Source organism: Haemaphysalis longicornis, unplaced genomic scaffold (genome assembly GCF_048455015.1).
Source record: "Haemaphysalis longicornis isolate Haplotype H1 unplaced genomic scaffold, Haemaphysalis longicornis Haplotype H1 scaffold_3, whole genome shotgun sequence".
Taxonomy (NCBI): domain Eukaryota; kingdom Metazoa; phylum Arthropoda; class Arachnida; order Ixodida; family Ixodidae; genus Haemaphysalis; species Haemaphysalis longicornis.
Genome location: NW_027526335.1, coordinates 235,441,674 through 235,460,628, shown reverse-complemented (window position 1 = coordinate 235,460,628; position 18,955 = coordinate 235,441,674).

The following is an 18,955-nucleotide window of genomic DNA, read 5'->3' as shown; positions in this document are numbered from 1 at the left end:
CCCGAACCTCTGGCACTTGAAACAGCGCCGCGGGTTCGGGATGTATGGCGGGATAGGACAACGAATGAAACCTGCGTTGACATGCTCGGGCAGTGTGCAGCGGTCGAAAGTCAGAATCAGATGTGTGGTGGCTATTTCTTTGTTGTCTCTCCTTATGACGATGCGCCTTACTGATGTCACGCCTTGATCTTTTAGGCCTTCGAGCAGATCTGGCTCTGTCTCGGTTAGGAGGTCTGGCTCAGATATTACACCCTGGGAGCTGTTGAGGCTGCGTTGGGGTGTGACTCTGATATCCAGGTCTGCCATGCGGGTTTGGCTCATGAGAGTTGTGGCTTGCTTCTGTGAGTTAAACTCAGCTAAGACCTCGCCAGTTCTCAGTTTTTCGGCATTGTATGTCTTGCCAAGGATAGATTCAAGAAACTTGGATACAAGGAATACAGATTGTGAGGAAAGAGGCTTGAATTTGTCAACCGATTCAACTATCAAAAAACGTGGGCAGTTGTCAGGTTTCGGTGAGTTGATGGCAGGAAGAGGTGGAAAAGATTCTTCGGTGCGGACCCTTTTCAGGGTCCGATCAGGTTTGGAGGGGGTTTTTCGATTTACCATATGGCATAGGAAAAAGCAGGGGACGGGGGTACTTCCTTCGCTCGGGTTACCCTGATACCGAGAGAGGTCCCGGAGCTCCCTGTCTGGTAAACAGGCAGGGAGCCCATCCGCCGGAGCTTGATCTGGGCTCCGACGGCCACCGTTTGTGGTTTCTACCCTTCACCCTAAAAACACATCACCACGGTGGGTCACAGCTTATGTTGGGGGCTCGGGGTCCGCGGTATCGCCAGTACCGTCACCAAGATTACTCAAGGTGCCCCGTGCGGGGCTTTTTACATTCCTGTGTTTAAGGTGTTTGCAGCATATTGTGGCAGATTTTAATTTTTGTTCCCAGTGCAAATTACGAAAGGCACAAATTGCGGCTCGTTGAATGTTATGTGGTGCTTTTGAATAGACTACGCATTAGGGGTGGGCGATTCATCGACCAACTTTCCGATTAATGCTTTAGTTGCGATTAATTTTTAAATGCGGAGCATTTCTTAGGCTCGCGATGTCACTCGTCGATGTTGTCGGCGCCGTCCACACGCTGACTGCGCATGCGCGTCGCGTCGAGGCGCAGGTGCGCGTCTCTCCCCCGTACTTTCCTCGCTTTCAACAACAGCTCCGGGGGTGCGGGGGGAGCCTGTCTGTGCGCGCATGCGTCGTAGCTACCCGTGCGCTGCGTCGCGCTCAACAGTAATGGCGGCAGGGCGTGTACACGTGATAACGGCGTGGTGGATGCGTGGAAAGTTCGCGCGCTTGTGTACAGAAGTGTTCGCAAGCGCGTCTCTCCCCCGTACTCCTCTCCCTCGAACGCGGGCGGTGTGTATACAAGCGGCGGAGCGCGCGTTCGGAATTCAGTCAAGGGCGTCTTTGCTTGGCTATCGCTTGACTTGACGCTTTGCTTGACGGCACCATGCAATAAAGACAGACTTTAACTTTACACTCATTCCCTTCGCTTCTCCTTCATTCAATAAATAAGAATAATACGCCGACGTCTTCTCCGTCGTCCGTCGGGCAGCAGGGCCCCTTTTGGGCAGTGATCCGGTGCCTTCGGCCAAGCGGGCCAGGTCTTCTTGAATTTGGGGGTTTGGGTCACGCAGGGCGGCCTCCCAGCGCGCCTCGCTGGTGATGGTAAGGAGAATGGGATGGGATCGGTGCCTGGATAGTGGGATATGCTATCACAGGTCCATTAGTTATGCGATAACGATGCGTGAAGTACCGAACAATATGGACAAGCGTCTACGTAGGTGTCGGGAAAGATTGCAGACATGATGGCAGGGGTGAGGAAGGAGTGGGTCTGGAGCTGCTGATAGATGACCGCCAAGGATCGGGATAGAGATGGGTGAGGAGGAGGAAACATGGCACGCTCCAAGCGGTAATGGGTGAGGATGTCCCCGTATGTGTGCAGCCTGTCCCGTAGAGTCAATACCTCGCTATCATCGAGCCCTCGGAGAACCAAAGCTTGAGCAGCTTCGTGGGCCGCTTAGTGTCCAGGTAGCGCGGTATGGGCGGGAGCCCAGACGAGAGTGAAAGAGCGGGATCAAATGTTCTGTGCCTTCGAAAGGACTGATAAAGTTGCTGGGGAAACTCTTGCGTAAAGGAAATTTAGGATGGCTGATTTGGAGTCACTGATAATAGTTGTTTGAAGGTGGGGACTGTGGGTCATAGTCAACGCGATGGCGATCTCTTCTCCGGCCGTGGGGGATGTCGTAAGTAAGGAGGCGGAAACGAGCTGGACTTGTTTCGAGTCAACCGCCATGGCTACAGCAGCCGCTCTGGTAGGATAGGTTGCTGCATCTGTGTATAGCGTGGGGGAGCATGGAGGGTACGCCTTTTCAAGGACTTTTGCGCTAGCCAGTCTGCGATCCTCATTGTGTACGGGATGCATATTTTGCGGAAGAGGTTTGATTCGGAGCGTCTGGCGGATGGAAGGGGGGATATCTACCAATTGCTGATAGTTGGAAGTGGGTGGTGAAAAGCCTAAGCAAGAAAGCAAGTGCCGACCGGTGTGACTCTTAGTGAGTCTTTCTAATTGGGCGGTGCGTTGCGCCTCAACTATCTCGTCAAAGGAGTTGTGGACACCCAGTGCAAGGAGACGGTCGTTAGAGGCTTTTGGAGGGAGTACGAGGGCTACCCTGAAACATTTACGTATCAAGCCGTCAATTTTGATTCGTTCGCTTAGCTTCATGGTTAGGAAGGGGGTCGATTATGCTATTCGGGACAGGACAAATGAGGTTGCCCTCCTTGACACCCTTATGCTTCGAAGATATTCGATATATTAGTCTCATAGTTTGATATACCCCACGTTCAAGTTCTCGGATAGTGTCCTGGTTGTGGCCCTTGCTATGGAGGCGCAAACCAAGGACCCTGATGGTGTGCACGGTATGTATGATGTTGCCTGATTGGGTGGTAATCGAGATGTTGGGGGGGTCATGTGCGTTAGGCCGGAAGAGGAAAAACTCGGACTTTTGTGGCGAGCAGGAGAGGCCACGGCTAGATGTGTATGTTTCGATCATTTGGGTAGCTGTTTGAAGGGTGTCCTGAATGTGTCCGTCCGAACCCTTAGAGATTCAAAGAGTGATGTCATCTGCGTATAGGGAATGGTGGAGGTCCGGTAGGGTCGATAGTAAAGGAGGAAGGTCTTTCATGGCGATATTGAAAAGAAAGTGTGATAGCACCGACTCCTGGGGAGTGCCAGTGCTTCCCAAACAGATTGAGGACGTTTTAATGGGACCCAGGTGCAGAGTGAGCGTTCTGTCCGATAGAAAAGAACGAATATAGTTGTAAGTCCGCTCTCCCAAATGTGAGTTCATTATACCTGCGAGAATTGCCGAATGGGAGATGGTATCGAATGCTTGTGTAAGTTCCAAGCCGAGGATAGCCTTGGTTGTTCGTACAGGAGCAAAAGCCAGGTCAATAATACGGTGCTGGAGTTGGAGCATAGCATTCTGGGTGGACAAGTTATGGCGAAAGCCAAACATGGAGGGCGGAAAGAGATGTGTCCGTTCGGCAAAACTAGTTAATCTGGAAAGGATAACATGTTCGAAGAGTTTACCCAAACATGATGTCAGTGATATGGGGCGAAGGTGATTATGTGTGGTCGTTTGCCGGGTTTGGGAATTAGGATCGCTTGGGTAGTACGCCACCGCTCCGGGATAGAACCAGACTCCCAGCATTCGTTAAAGAGTCGTGTGACATCCTCTACTGATAAATCGTCTAGATTACGTAACATTTTATTTGTTATAAGATCTGGTCCGGGGGCCGATCTGGTGTTCAACCGCTGTACGGCCGCATTTACCTCGGCCTCAGTTATGGGGGCATCCAATTCGTCATTCGAGTTGCCTCTGTATGAGGGGTGTTGTATGGGTGGGGTGGACTCTGTTGGACATATTTCTTAGTGATGTAGTTCAGAAGGTCTTGCTCTGATCCTTCAAAGTTGTGAATTAGGTATTGAATGGATTGGGATTGAGCTGTTTTAGTGGTACTGGGATCAGTTGGATAGCGGAGGATGTTGAAAGTTTTTTTCGAATTGAAATTGGCGTCAATAGACTCGCATGTGGCCTCCCAGTTTTGAGCCACAAGTTTAAACGAGTAATTTTCTATTTCTCGATTGAGTCGAGCGATCCTTCTTCGGAGGTTCCGGTTGTGTTTCTGTTGGGAGAGAACCATTTTATTATTATTATTATTATTATTATTATTATTATTGTATGGATATCATTAAAATATTATTTTTGGTCATTTTTCTTTTAAAACCAATGCTACCAATTAAATGATTATTAAGATTAAAGCTAGCCAGTTAATAGGATTAAAACTTTTAACCAAAGCCCAGCAATACTATGTATGCAACCTACACCTTGGCTTTATTCAAAAGGTCAGGCAGTGCACATCATTACTACAATATTGTTGTGTGAGGAACAACACTATCACCACACCGGAATTAGAATACGCATGGATAAATTCCACAAACAGGCAGCCAGAATGCAAAGGAAGCCAAGTAAACCAGTGGAGGGCATCGGCTTATTAAACAGCCATCGGTTCACTTTTTGGGCAAGATGGATAAAGCCTGCCACTTCTGTGATATCAAAATAGCTTTTCCGAGTTGCTGCTGCTGCTTCCTTTTTTTTCTGCCATGCTATAGGCACGTACTCGGTATGAAATGAAATCATATTTGCTACCACTAAACAAATGCGGTCTTAAGTAGGAACAAAATGCCTGAACTAAAAGCCTGCAACCCTCCTAGTTGTATTTCTTATAGGAGTTTTTGTAGAGACCAGCCACACCAGCAGTGTGAGAATATGAAATTCTGCTTTTGAAGCAGTTTTATTGGAATAACTTTTAATAGGAACAAATATTTTAAAGTTAAAGTGCCCTTTTAAAGTACCATTCTCTTCAAAACGCGTTTTTGGTTGAGTTGGTCGACGATATTGACAAAATAAATAAAACAATATGAGCGCTACAAGAACAGCGCGCGACAAGAACGGACGACAAATACACCAGCTGCTTGCCTTTCTCGTCCGTTGTTCTTGTAGAGCTCATATTTTTTCGGCTTCTTCCTTATGTTTGTTCAAACCTCCTCTTAAGAGGTTTGAACATTCGCAAAGCAATTTCAATCTTTGCAAAAGGCGAGAACGGCCTCAGGCATAAGCTTCGTCCAATGCCACACCGTGCTCAAGAAAAGTGAAAGTTCTGGTGCAATTCACAGCTACATCCTCTTTGGAAAGAACTTGATGGCTATGATATAATTCCGCCTTTTAGGAATGAGTATGCACACAAGTGGCGTAGATGAAATTCGCACCCGCCGTGGTGGCTCAGAGGCTAAGGAGTTACGCTGCTAAGCACAAGGTCGCGGGTTCGATTCCCAACCGCTTTTCTGGTGGAGGCGAAAAGCAAAAACGTCCGTGGGTACGAGATTTCGGCCCACGTTAAAGATCCCCACGTGGTCAAAATAGTGCGGAGCCCTCCACTACGGCGCGCCTCATCGCCTGCGTTGCGTCGGCGCGTTAAACGCTACAATTGATCAATCAGATGAAATTCGCAAGGCACCAGATGAACTTTCTAACGGTTTGCTCTGCTTTTGGGCAGCTCCACCACTGTAGAGTGTGCATTTAATGGAATAATGTTATGACATACGATGCATAAATGGAGAAATGCTTTGTAGGATGCAGACGCCAAACACAATCCAAGTACTGGCTATTTGGGTGCATTGGTTGAACACAACAGAAAAAAAAACTACTTAGCTGCAATGAAAGATATATAAGACGTGACCCACCCAGCACTCTCGTGTGTGGTAAATTGCTTGCTCATGCCCTCTCCTTCTCGCCAATGCAGACATTCAGTTCAAGTGCTAGGCATGAAGGCTAGTACAGCAATCTTCACGGAAGAGAGTGATTTAAAATGAAGCACTCATAATCACCAACCAAGTACTGAAAAGCATGAAGTCACCATTAAAACATTTTTCGTTCGCCCGCAGTGTCCACAATGTCCTTGGCACCTCACTGCACCTAGCCTAGCTAGGCCTTCGTGCTGTGGAAAGCAAAGATTGGCTCGCTTCCGCACGTGCCTGTTCGTTTAGACCAATAAAAATTAAAGCACGCAGTTGCAAGTAAGCATCAGCAAAGACCACGGCCGTAGCCATAATTTTTTTTCGGAAGGGGTTATGGGCTACGGAAGGCAGGAGTTTTGCCCAAGGGAACACGAATTCTCGCTTAGGCGCTGCCCGGAAAACTTTCGGGGGAGGTTCGAACCCCCCCCCCCCCTCTCACAACGTTACTGGCAAAGACTGTACCCAAGGTCTGATTAATCTAGCATCTAGCACACACGAATGCTCGAGTTCACCGCCCTGCCGCGACAACGTTTTTTGTTTTGTTTTGGTGCAGTACCATATCGGTCATCCAAACTTTTTATGGGCCTGGTACTGGTACTACAACGTAGTTATAGTGGAATCAGTGACTGCCGAACAGGCAACATGCGCAACACGTTTACAGCAGATACGCGACGCGTTCATCAACCAACTGCTCGACGCAACACTTGAGAATTGTGTAAGCACTGTCCACAGTGGCTACTACATTGACAGAAACTCGTGAATCAAACAAAACGCCAATGTGAACCCACCGCTGCAGAAGGGCGCACTAGCGCAATACTGATAAAAAAACACCTTACCGCAGTGCATAGCTTTTCGATGCTATGCGCAGTAACGTTGATGCGCAGTGCCTTCGTGATAAAAGCATAGAGAAAGAAATACTGGTATGATAAAAGTAAAAACAACCAAAAAAGGCTTTCGGCCCAGGAAGTGACGATGATGTCTTTATCACGTGACTTTGGGCTGTGGCGTCACGACCTCGATCTGTTGATGGCCGATAAGAGCGTCCCATTATGGTGGCTAGAACCAGAAGAGGGAGGTGTAAGGCTGTCCCTATCCGCACGCCTCACGCGGATAATTTTTAAAATTGTCCGGACGCCTCACGCGGATAACTTTTAAAACTGACCGCACTCCTCGCGCGGATAATTTTTAAAAATGTCCGCACACCTCGCGCGGATAACTTTTAAAATTGCCCGCACGCCTCGAGCCCGAACGCAGCCAATGCAGTGCCGTGTGCCGCTTGTTACGTTGTCGTGGCTGGTTACTTTAGTGTTCGCTAGTACGATGATTTCCTTACTTACACTAAGTGCAGCGTCGGTCCGCTAACACTCGACTTCGCGTTGTGTGCTGTGACTGCTGTCCTGAGCCAGCCAGCTCACGGCTGAAGCCGGCGTGCTAAGCCCTCGTCGGAGAAACGGCGACCACGACGACACCGACCCATCTCCTGAAGAATCGAGGAGGAAGGTTGCCATCGCTAGTTCTGCACTTCCTATCCTAGAAGCCACGTTGCAACAATGTGCCAGAGATCACCACACGAACAGATGACGTGCTGTGATATGGCGAATACTGTGAGGTGAAGATGATTGTGTGCATCGGGGTGTAGTGCTCGACGTACTACCACATTCGTCTTGTGATTGCGGTGACGGCGTAAACTTTGTAAATGGGAGCAAAAAAGAGCGAAGTTCCTCCAGTTGCTAGTGCCCTTGGTGCTCTTTCCTCATTTTCACAGCGAGCCTCCTCTGACCGTAACACCTTCCCTCGTGGTGGTGTACCGTGTACAGCCGTTGCTACTATTTCTCAGGCCCACTTTGTGTTGCACACAGAAGTAGCCATTCCACTGAGAGGAGGGCGAATCGCCCCCGCAACCTCACCCACCCAGACGTCGTCACCTGTAGTCGTACTGTTAGACGTCTGTTGTGCTTTCAATGCTGTAAGCATTGTACAACGCAAGATAACGTGAATGCTAGTTCAATCAACACAGGGAAGCACCTGAAGTAGTTTGGTGATGCTTTGAGTTTGTCAGCGTATCCATGGTCGCTGTTCAAGATCTCTATACAGTGGTTGCAAGAGCACACCCTGAATGTTTGTAACCACTTTGCCGACCACATTTTCCCTTTGCCTTATGTGAATCCTTGCCAAGTTACCGCCGTCAGGTTCTGTTGTTTTCTTTAGCTCAAAAATCTCTGCCCTCTAATGTCCTGCTCCCTGCCTTGCGCTGTTTCCAGGAGGAGGAAGCTCCTCTCACACAAATGCAGTCTTGACCGGCCGACCTATTGCTGAGGAGGGTGCTGATCATCCACTGTGGTACCAAAGCCATTCTTGCAAGTGTGTGCACTGAAGGTAGTCTATTGGTTGTTGGTATATGCGAGGGACTGCTGATAGCACTGCACCGTTCCCGCTATGATTACTCTTCACTGTCCTTTCCTAACCTTTGGCTCACTTTCTTCTCAATCCCATTTAGGTCTCCCTTTTTTACTCTAAAAGGCAACCTGTGAAGGAAGAAAAAAATGCGTAGGGGGAGTAGAAAAAACTTGCAAGTTAAATAGTGCTCAACAGAAGTCGTTATTCAACAGCGGTAGGGGTTTTCAATTATCAGTCCTGGACTCTCTACGAACTCCCCGAGAGGGAATCTGGCATTTCTTGTTCACATGTATTCCTGTGGTGTGGAGAATCTTGTGACTACCCGTGGACAACAGGTGAAATGTAACTGTAAAGACCCAGTATATGGTTCAGGAATTAAGTCAACTTAATGCATATAGATGAGACTAAATCTTTGTCACTTGAAAAATCTTGCATATTCTTCACATTTGGCCTCATGTTAGCTCCTTCTGCACAAGCAGGCTTAGTGAAACTATGTATGAACTCGCTGCACATTGGCTTTACGGTACCATTTTCGATCGAATAGCGTGCTGAAAAATACCGAACACTTTCTAATATCAACTTCAGGTTAGTTGTAGTGCAGTGGGAAAGTTTGTCGTGCACTCGGAAGCCATAATGTTTTTCATGGCTAAAGCTATGGCTACGTGATAAATCCAACATGTGTAACATGAGTTGTTAGACCAGCGACCGTCCTTATGTTTCTTCCCCTCTCTTCGTTTCTGTTGCACCGATTCCATCCAAAACACACCCTCTGAATGTCTGCACAGTTTCACCTAAAAACTAGACCATAAGCTACACTTGAGGCTAACATCAACCACCCGGAGTTATCGTCTATGGGTGAAAAGGTGAGGAGCATGATCCAGAAAAAAAATGAAAACCATATGATGCTGTTTGGGCAAAAGCTTTATTGTGCTCAATTTATTTCGGAAAATGTTACTAGCGAGTGAAAGTGGATTTCAGATTAGTTTATTTTCAGCATTTCTTTCAGTAAAGTTTTACTAAGGCTGCTCTCATTTCACAAGCTGAGAGAGTAAGGCAACAGCACTGCCTCGACATTAAAATTGTATCATGTAAGGTGTTTCAACTGTAGTGATTTCGGCACTCAATAAAATGCAACAATAACATGTTTAACAATCACGCATATCACTCCACATTACTACCCCTCCCTTTGCATAATACCACCAGAAGCTACTGCATTCTACCTGCCCTTGACATGAATAAAACAATTTCCGGGCACCTTTCTCTGGCGCTGATGTCACCTATTTCCCTTTTCATTACAAAATTATGAACAAGGTAATGGTCCTTTTATAGCAACCTGAAAAGAAATTTTGTGTTTACTTTTTCCTCTGTACTGAGTGAAGAGTAGTGTTACTAAGGCACCTATGTCAAAAGCAGCCCTGTTCTCATCTTCCTTGCCCCTGTGAAGAATAAAGGCGATTTAAAGGACTACTGACATGAAATTTCCACTTTGAGCAACTATGCAAATAGCTTCTTGTGTATGTAATCTTTCAGAAGTTGGAACTTCACTGTTTCATAAAACAATTTCAAGCTTCGCACGTATTCAGAAGGCAAAACCGTGCAAAAAAAAAGGCAGAACACCAGCCCAAGAAAAAGAAATTGATAAACACCACAACACGAGCGAGTAAATATCCTGAAACACTTGCACTGCCTATGGTCTAAAACGATTTGCCCAGTTCAGTCTCGTAGGAAGAACTGAACATTATGAGTAACTACTATTTTAATATGTGTGCCGTCTTATGCACTCATAATACAAAAGATTAACGGATACATCCTCTCTGGAAACAACTTTCAAAGGCACACACTGATATAATTATGGGCACTGATATAATTCCCCTTCTCAAGAGTGAATGTATACACTGGTGGCACAGGTTGGAATTATCAGCTTTTGAAGTGTTTGCTTTTGGCTGTAGCTCCTCTATTACCATATAGAGTATATTGAACAGAAAAAGTTTGACCGACACATGATGCACGCACACCGAATTTCTGGCTAGGGGTCAACACATATTGCATCATGTGATAAAATATACAACAGTGGCAGTGTGTTGGTTCTGCACAACAGGAAAAAAAAAACAACATGGCTGCAACAATGACAAAGGAAAGACGTGACACACCCAGAACTCGTGTGATCAAATGCTTGCCAGTGCCCTCTTTGGCATCATAGCAGATTCTGAGTTGTGTACAGTTTTGCTGAGAAGCTTTGTATATCCAAGCCCACATATTGCACATGTGCTAGTGCCGGCAGGCAGTGTTTCCCGGTCCCCCACCTCACCCTGTCTCGTGAAGCTGCATCTATGGTCCGAAATGCACAAATCCCTTCCCTTCTTGCCCAGCCTCGTGTCCACTATATAAATGGAATCCTCCTGCCCCACTTGCCCGACAAGCAACTGCCCTTCACACCCCACCAGTACTACCCCTCTGCTGGGGGTGCCATCCACTATACCTGCCGCCACACGTTTCCTGGGAAGACTGGCTGAGCGCGGATCATGATGTGGACGTGAAGTCGATGCAAGAACTTCTGGTGGTCATGGCATTCGGGTTAGTGAGGAACTCTGGGAGATTTGCAGACTGGCCGTCTTCTAATGAAGATTAGGAGACGGCCAGGCAACCTGGACTATGGGTGCATATATAGTACAGATTTCTCTCTCTCTTTCTCTAGGCATGAATACCACATTTATAATGCTTTAATGCGCTCATAATAGCAGTGCATACAATGTGCCGCTACCTAGAAAGAATGTGGCAATGATGTGTGCTGTTTAAATGCATCAGACTCGCTTCACACAACAGCAGTTTCCACGAAAGCGAGTGCTTTAAAATGGAACGCTTGTAATTTCCAACCAAGTTTTTATAGGCAAGAAGTCGACTGATTTTTTCATACGCAGTGTTTTCGAAGAGTCTTTGACGCCTCATCACATCTACCACAGCTAGGACATGAGGGGGACAGTGGGTAAACCATCATTCTCACAATAAAAAAAAGGGGGCAGATTAAAGGACAGCAAACAGCGCTAGTTTTTTTCCCCATTAGTTGTTTTTATTTTGTACTTGATTCAGTATCGCTTTGGCACTGTGCCTGTTCCTCTAGCCCGAAAACAAATACGCGCAGTAGCAAGCAAGCACCCGCAGAACAATACTAAGCACTCAAGGTCTGCTGCACAGAATATACCACACACGCATGCTCAGGTTATCAGTTCCGTGCGATAATCGCGTTTTTTCCCCCCTTCAATGTTACGCGGGTAGCAGCTACGTTGAAAGAAAGAACCTCGGGCGCTAAACAAACGCCAAGGCGACGGTAGCTGACTAGTGAAACCGTGCAAGCATCGCACTCAGCCGCCGAATGCGCCGACATGAAGGGCGATAGCGCGGAGAACACACCCTGCACTCGGCCCCACCTCATTCGCGCATTTACCATGTGCTACGCCGTCAACGCAATCACAAGCCGAATGTGGTAGTACGTCGAGCTGTACGCCCCGATGCACACAATCATCTTCACCTCACAGTATTCGCCATATTGCAGCACGGCATTTGTTCGTGTGGTGATCTCTGGCACATTGTTGCAACGTGGCTTGTAGGATAGGAAGTGCCGAACGAGCGATGGCAAACTTCGTGCGTCCATAATACCCGGAAAAAGAAACTCGGCACACGGTTAAGGTGGCTAGCCACCTTAACACGGCGCTGCATTGGCTGCATTCGGGCTCGAGGCGTGCGGACAATTTTAAAAGTTATCCGCGCGAGGCGTGCGGACAGTTTTAAAAGTTATCCGCGCGAGGCGTGCGGATAGGGACAGACGAGGTGTAAGCATCGGTATAGTGCCTGGAATATAGCATCGGCGCGCCGCCGCACCAACAGCGTTTCATGATGATGCGGCGGCACTGCTGTCGTTTCCGAGGTAGGGTGCACCCTATTTCGAGGCGGCTCCGAGGCTGCTCTCCGGCTCTACCATGCGCGTCCGTTCGCCTCTAGCTGTTACGTCGCAGCGGGAATTTCGATCATTTCTTGCTAAAAGTGCCATTTGATTAGAAGAATATTGCTATCACTGCGCCAATTCAGGACGATTAGGCGCCCAAACATGGTTCTGGTGGCATAGTTAGTAATTTTGCAACTAGTGCATCCAGTTACGAATGCAGGAACTTCTCGCAGGATGCAGAAAAGAAACTTCCGATAGCGGAGACAAACGAGGGCTAGAATCTCAAATAATAATGAGATATTGCGCAAGCTTATGTAAAAGAAAAACACTTCACATTCCTTTTCATTTGGATATACGTTGCTTGTATTGTTACATATGTAAGAAGAAATTTAAGTCAAACCGCGCGTGCCACAAGTTGTGTGCAAAAATATCGCACACGTACATTGTTGGGCACCAGCGCAAATTATCTTGTGCGCCTCAACTTGAGGTACTTTTCCTTTTTTTTCTTGCCGTAATGAATGTTCCCGGCAAAAAGGAAGTGCAGCGATGTGTGTGCAAGAAACCGGATGGCATAGCTTGTCACTTCTTCCGGCAAATCAGAGTGGTTGGCTTGAAGTAAAATCCGAGAGCACTCGATGCACTTCGTTGTTTTACCTTTTTTCTTGAGTCGAGTAGTCGCGCAAGGCTTAAACCGTTGCGAAGCTGCAAGGTTTATTACAAGAACACTGAAGGACACATCTCCACCCATTTGTAGAAGTTTGAAATTGTTGGTTTACATGTTCCGCCGTCACTTTGCACTGTGACTGTGCCATTGACTGTGCCAGTAGTCATCGTCATATTCCTCGAGGCACGCGCTCAGGAGCGCTTGAGCTCGGCATTTTCTCGTTCCTCAAGGTTATCGCCATTTTTTTCCAGAATCACTGCGCGTGCCTGGCACGCTCAGCGGTCACCGCGAGGCACGCGCTCACGTGCGCTCGGCTTTCCTCTCGGGTAGCTCTCTACAACACCGAACTTACAGGCCAGTCACTGCTAGAGACGGGTTTTTTCATGATTTTAAAAATATATAAAAAATTGAAGAAGGGCAATTTCGTACACATAAAATGCTCCTCTGCCTCTGGGCAGACATTTGCGACGAACGTTTATATTTGAAGCACCTCCCGTATTCTTTGCTTTTTCTGCTCCCGCTCCTCATTTTTCTTTTCTTTTTCACTGCTGTTAACTAGACGTTTTCCTACTACACTTTGCAATGAGGACATTTTGTTTGCTGTTTTTGTTTATTTACTTTCAGACACATCCTAGATTGCAGACTATCCTCTTACACTCTATGTTCCTGCTGCCCGAGCATATATGAAACATGGAAAGCAGTATTTTTTTACCCTGAAAATTGGATTCTTTTAAAAAAAGAAATTTCGCTTCTAGCCCTGTTAATTTAGTTTATATCGGCTTTAAACCTACCATAGCTTTGCTGGAACTGGTATTGTTCGCCTCTTTAATTTTTCATTTTTGGGGTGTTAGGGGGGGGGCGAACACGGAATTTTTAAAAGGTATTGTGGCGGCGCCCCAGCAGCTTGCGTCGTCTGCTGCCGCAAACGGGCACGCTCCAGGAACGATGACGCTGGGGCTGAGCCACGAGTGGCGAGTGCTGACCACGCGCTTGCGGTGCGCGCTGGGCACGAGCGTGGAATAAAGCGGGGCCTCCAGTTGGGTCCACGGCGCTGTAGCGTGCAGACGTGTGTCTTCTCATCTCCCTGTCACCGTCGCGACATTGGTGACCCGGACGTTGCAGCGGAGCCACGTACTCAGAATGGACCCTCCCCGCGACGCCAGCGGTCCTTCTGTGTCCTCCGCGGCCTCTTCACCTGGCATCTCCGCCGTCGCTTGCCGTTTTCCCCCCTTCAGCGCTAAGCACCCCGACGTGTGGTTCCTTCAGGCCGAGGCAAGCTTCCGAGTGAGTCACATCACGTCGCAAGAGACCCGCTTCAACCATCTACAACAGTCATTGCCTATTGAGATCGCGGTTGAGGTTCGTGACATCCTTGCCAACCCGCCTATCACGAACCCTTACGACACGTGGAAGGCTGCCATCTTGAGCCGCACGAGCCCTTCGGAACGGCAGCGTTTCCAGGGGCTGCTTTCTGCAGAGGAGTTGGGTGACCGTCGACCTTCGCAGCTCCTTCACGAACTGCAAACCCTCCTCGGCGACGCACCTTCTGCCACGGACTCCCGTTTGTTGAAGGAACTTTTCCTGCGACGGCTCCCCTCTTCTGTGCAGATGATCCTCGCGACTGCTTCTGACCTTCCCTTATCCGCGTTGGCCGCGCATGCTGACAAGATAATGGAAGTCGCCACGTTGCATCCGCCTTTGTCCACGGTGGCATCCGCTCAATCTTCCGACCATACCACCGTGGCGGCGCCTGCTACTCCTTTGCCCTCACCGCTATCCGACGACCTCGCCGCTCTCCGAGAGCGCATGCAAAACTTGGAGGAGCTTGTCGCCTCGGCTGGTTACAGCTCGCCGCCGCCTCGCAACCTTCGAGCTCGCCGGTTTTGCCCTTCTCGCCGTGCCCCGTCTCCGCAAGTATTTCGCCAGGAAGGCACAACGCGCCAGCCACCTCAACACCCTGATTCATTGTGCTGGTACCATCGCCGCTTCGGTGCAGCGGCGCAACGTTGCACCCGTCCTTGCGGCTGGCCGGGAAACGGGACGAGGGATCGTTAGCGGCGGCGACCGATTCCCAAGCCAGCGACAGTCGCCTCTTCTACATCACAGATGCAACCAGTGGTCAAAGTTTCCTAGTTGACACTGGTGCTGAAGTGAGTGTGCTCCCCGCTAATTCCTGTGACCGCACTCAAGCACCACTGTGCCATCTCCAAGCTATCAACAAGTCCAGCATTCCCGTGTACCGAAAAAAATCCCTGATGGTAAACATCGGCCTACGCCGTGCGTTCCGCTGGATTTTCCTCGTGGCCAACGTGAGTCACGCCATTCTAGGAGCCGATTTCCTTTCGCACTTCGGCCTCCTGGTTGACATGGTCCGAAAAAGAATCCTGGACGCCACAACCGGCCTTTCTGTCATCGGCAAATCGTCTCCAGTCCATCCGTTCGCATTCACGCTTCTTTGCGACCTACCTTCTCCATACCGGGAATTGCTGAACAAGTTTCCTTCCCTGACTGCCCCTCCAGACTGGACAAAGCCAGTGAAACATGACGTCGTTCATCAGATCATCACTACCGGTCCACCTACGCACGCCGTGGCGCGTCGACTGGCTCCAGAGAAACATAAAATCGCGGAACAGGAATTTCACCACATGGTTGAAATCGGCATTGCTCGCCCGTCATCGAGCAACTGGTCCTCGTCGTTACACATGGTCCCGAAGAAATCAGGAGACTGACGACCCTGTGGTGATTACCGCTCCTTGACCGTAGCCACTGTACCCGACAGGTACCCCCTACCTAATATACAGGACTTCACCAATAACCTCAGTGGATGTACCATCAAAATGAACCGAAAACAAAATGAACCGCATGCTCAGTAATTTTGCTGCTCCATATCAAGATTCCTTTACCACGCGCACAACTAACCAAAACTGGATAATGTTTCGAGATAAACTGAAAGAAATAGAAAACACTTGCATACCAAAAATAAATATGAAATCAGAAACCAATGCGCCTTGGTTTACGAGGGACGTTAAGACAAGTTTAAACAAAAAGAAAAGAGCATACCGAAAGGCTGCTGGAACCAATTCCGCAACTGATTGGGAAAAGTATAAATTGCTGTCTGCAAATTTGAAGGAAACTATCAAAAGAGCTAAACACCACTATTTCAACAAAATTCTCCCTAATATGTTAAAATGTAATCCCAAAAAATTCTGACGTGCTGTTAATCCGAAGGAAAATCAGGCAGTACCTACCCTTCCTGACGAAAGTGGGGGCGCTCTGTCTCTAGCAGCTTCTTCAGAGCTGTTTAACGCGCACTTCAGTGGCGTGTTTACAGAAGAACTCCCTTTCGATACTCTGGTACCTCTTCAATCCCTTGTTATCCCTAATACTAATGACCCGATAATCATATCCAGAAATGGTGTGGTGAAAGCAATTGACCGCCTTCCCCTCAGCTCTAGTCCGGGGCCAGATGGCATTAGCACGAAACTCCTGAAAATGACTGCTCACACGTCGGCCGCTTTATTATCACTCATTTTTCAACAGTCATTAGACACAAGTAGTATACCAGATGATTGGAAAAACGCGCATGTGAAACCTGTACCTAAGGAAGGGGATAATACTAATCCAAACAATTTCCGACCTATTTCCCTAACTTCAGTTTGCTGCAAGATACTCGAGCATAATATATTCACCAACGTTATGGCGCATTTAAATGCAAATAATTTACTATTAGAAAACCAACATGGATTCAGATATAAGCGATCATGTCAAACCCAACTGTTTGAATTGGTAACTGACCTTCACAAATCCATCCACATGTCCCATTACACAGACGCAATATTCATAGACTTTTCTAAAGCCTTTGATCGCGTGCCTCACAACCGATTAATGTTTAAAGTTCAGCAGTTACAACGCAATAACAAAACTACTCTCTGGATAAAATAATTTTTGACAAACCGGTCTCAATCAGTAAATATTAATCAGTGCATATCCAGCAGCTGCTGTGTTAAGTCGGGCGTCCCACAGGGGTCAGTCTTGGGTCCCCTTCTGTTTCTAATCTATATTAACGATATAGCATCCGGTATTAACTCCTCTTTGCGTCTCTTTGCGGATGACTGCGTTCTTTATAAGCAGATAACTAACATTGATGACGCCATTAGCCTACAGGATGATTTGTCCAAATTAATCGAATGGTGCAATAGATGGCAAATGGAAATCAACGTATCAAAAACCAAACACATGACTTTTTCTACCCTCTTAGATACTCCTTCCAATCAGTATTTTGTTGGCAATGGTCGAATCGAAACAGTCTCCTCATTTAAATATCTGGGTATATTTTTTACTTCCGATCTGAGCTGGAGCACTCACATTGAATACATCACTAACAAGGCCCTTAAAAAACTTGGATTTCTTAAACACCACCTTTTTCAAGCGAACAGCAATACCAAACTGCATGCGTACATTTCATTAATAAGATCCACATTAGAATATGCTTCTGTTATCTGGCATCCACACCAAGCGTCCTTTATTAACTCCCTTGAAGCTGTGCAGAACAAAGCTGCAAGATTTATCCTGCGTTCCTACTCTTCTGATACAAGCGTATCTGCTTTGAAACGTTCTCTTGATCTGACTAATCTGGATACCCGAAGGAAATTTTCGCGCTTGTCGTTTTTTCACTCCCTTTACTACTCTGAGTCATCTTTCAGGTCACCTAATATTTTGCCGGCTCATCACATTTCCCCCCGAACTGATCATGCGCACAAAGTACAGCCGATTTTCGCTAGAACCAAAAATACCAGAACTCTCCCCTTGCTTTATCAATACAGGAATGGAATTTGCTCCCGGCAAGTCTTGTTCATCTGACAGAATCATCTTCCTTTCAAACTGCGTTGCATTCATTTATCACCCAATATAGTGACCAGTAAGCCTTACTCACTGTATTGTTGAAAAAGTGTTTTAAAATGTGCGTTTGTTTGCAGTTGAAGTTGTCTATATAGTGTAATCCTGTAACGTGCACAAAGTTTAGAAATGTTTGATTTTATTGTATGTATGCTTTTCTATTTGACTACGGTCGATTTTGAACTTACGGGTTGCTCTTGCTAGCACCTCATACATAACCCTGTTGCAGTACTAACTTATTTGCGTTCATACATGCCCTGTTAAACAAAAAAAGGACAAGAGGAAGAACGATCAATGATGGATGTACTCTGTATATCACGTCTCGTTCAACGGTGAAATAGTGTTGTGTTTGTTTTTAACCCCTTCCCCCCGTATGTAATGCCCATCACGGGCCCTTAGGGTACTAAAATAAATAAATAAAAATAAATAAATAAATAAAAAATCTTTTCAAAGCTTGACCTCCAAAAAGCCTACCACCAAATCCCCGTAGCCCCGGATGACGTCAAGAAAACTGCCATCATTACACCGTTTGGCCTCTTCGAATTCACTCGGATGCCTTTCGGGTTACGCAACGCAGCTCAGACTTTTCAGCGCTTCATAGACGTCGTCCTCCGTGGTCTACCTTTTGTTTTCGCCTACATAGATGACGTTCTTGTCGCCAGTTCATCGCTATCTGAGCACCTGCACCATCTGCGGATAGTTTTCGAACGCCTAGCAGAGCATGGCCTCATCATTAATAGCGACAAGTGTGCGTTCAGGTTGCCGTCGTTGGAGTTTCTCGGTCATTTCGTTGACTGCAATGGAATTCGCCCTCTGCCAGACAAAGTGAAGGCCATAATCGACTTTCCCCGACCTCAGTCCTTGCGCCAACTGCGCCGTTTCCTAGGGCTGGTGAATTATTACCGACGGTTCATCCCGGAATGTGCGGCCATTGTTCAACCTCTCGAAACTTTCCTTCAAACTGCCAAGTCTCCCGAGTGCAGTCTTGAATGGTCTGAAGCCGCTGATCGCGCATTCACTACCATCAAGGAGCGCCTGGCCTCTTCTACCCTCCTCGTGCACCCGCGCCACAACGCTCCCACAAGCCTAATGGTAGATGCTTCCCACTGTGCGATTGGAGGTGTACTTCAGCAGCACATCCGCGGCA